The following is a 2,116-nucleotide window of genomic DNA, read 5'->3' on the forward strand; positions in this document are numbered from 1 at the left end:
TACACACAACTGTCCTGCAATACCCATCCCTAAACATGCCAGGCTTGTTCTAACATCCAAGTTTCACACATGTTATTGCCCTTGTGTCTGTCCTTTTCATTCTTTTTACTGGGTATCCTTATCTTTTGAGAGCCAACTCAAGTATCACTTCCTCATTAAATTCTTCTAAGGTTTTTCTGTTAACTTGCTTCTATAGCAGATTTCATGGATGTTAATGATGGTCCTTATTATTCTGGATTAAATTAGTTTTTCTTTGTTTACTGGTTTCTCCCCTCAGACTGTGAGCTCACTGAGGGTAGAGGCCAAATCTTGTTTCTAGTTGTTTTTCCATCACCCACTCCAAGCTTGGTGGAGGACTCTGTAAGTACAGGGTACTAATTAAGGAGTAAATGAATGATACACATATTTATTTTTGTCTTCATTTACAAAGCAAATAGGTATCATGTGCCCCCTTCTAAAGCAGGCATACAAAAAAAAGAAAAAGATATTACTCTATTTCTGAAGGAGTATACACTCTAAGGGGATAGGCAGACATAGCCGACATGCTCATCCGTGTCCAGGTGCAGCAGACAATGGATGATGCGAAACTCTCATGCCTGTCTTGCGTGGCTATGCTGCTGCAGAAGCACATGAAGTTGGGAAGCTGGCACTCTGAGCTGCCACATGGAGAAGCTGCCCTGGGGAACCTTTAGGACACACACTAACCAAGTCTGAGGGCAAGAAACCTTTGATTTTAAGTAACTGATGTTTTGGGGATTATTACTACAGCATAACCCACTCTATCTTTATTTATTTATTTATTTATTTATTTATTTATTTATTTATTTATGTTTTTGCCACAGGGCATGTGTTCTTGCTGGAAAGAGACAGAGAGAGGGAAAGTGAGAAATCATCCTCCAGAGGACTTGCGTGCTCACTGGAAAGACAGAGAAAGAAAGCAAGAAATCACCCCCAGAGAGGATGGCCACACCATAATCCCTTCTCTTTCATTCTCTGCTTGGGATTTTGGGCATGCACACACATGTGCCTGACACGGGTTTTAAGCTGGTGGGTCTGGGACTTGAACTGCAGTGAACTACATAGGAGTCCAGCAACATAATCATTATGCCATCTGCTGGTCCTTCCTGGTGTGATTTTCAGGTCATCAGGTCCAAGACTTGAACTGAAATTAGCTTTGTGGGAATCCCACACCCCAAACACCATGCCACCTGCTGGTCCCAATTATTTATTCATTTTACAAGTTTACTTATTTATTTCTTCCATAAGTGAGTGAAAGGGAGAAAGGGACTGCATTTCTAACAGAGTTTTCAGTTTCAGCCAGCCTCAGATTATAGGCATGTGTGTGTCTGGCATATGAACCTATGACCTTCCCACATGAGTCAGCCTTACAGGACATTATGTTTTACCATCTAGCCCAATCTTGCATTTTTAACCACTTGTCAATCCATAGCACAAGTCTTTGAAGATAGGAAAAGGGTCCTGGCCTGAATTGCTGGTTTATAATCTAGGAAAGCAGGTCCTATTTACGATTTCCAGCTGTCCTTCTGTTTTTCAACCCAAGAGCCAGAATCTAAATCTAGAAGCCAGGAACTCTGTCTGTTCTGGACTCTGTTCTGACTCTTTCAGTGTCATTGGGATTCTGATCTGGCTGAGACCTATGAATGGGGCTCTGGCCTTGGCCAAGGGTCAAAGCATGCTTTCTCCTCAGGAGGCTACGTGGGGAAGCCTCTTCTTTCCCAATCTCCCTGCTGAGCTGACTGCTTCTGGGAGTTGGGGTCTGGGTATGGAAGAAGGCTAAGACCAAGATATCAAGGTTAACACCCAAGGTGAGGATGAATAATTTTTCTTTGATCCAGAGTGTTAGAGTAAATGGCTCTACTCTCCCTTTCTCTCTCACTGTGAAAACCTGGGCCCATGATGTGTTTGTGTGTGTTTTCTCAAAACAGTTCTCTGAAACTTGTCTCATAATTCCATTTTACAATGAAAGGTGGGAGACTAAGGAACTCAAATCAGTGTGGCTATTTAATTGTACAGCCAGAATTCAAAAGAGGTCTTCTAGATGTTAAGGCTTCGGTCCTTTCCATGACTATATAATCATTGCAGAAGTGGCTTTCAA

Source organism: Tupaia chinensis, unplaced genomic scaffold, assembly GCF_000334495.1.
Source record: "Tupaia chinensis unplaced genomic scaffold, TupChi_1.0 Scaffold000291_1, whole genome shotgun sequence".
Taxonomy (NCBI): domain Eukaryota; kingdom Metazoa; phylum Chordata; class Mammalia; order Scandentia; family Tupaiidae; genus Tupaia; species Tupaia belangeri.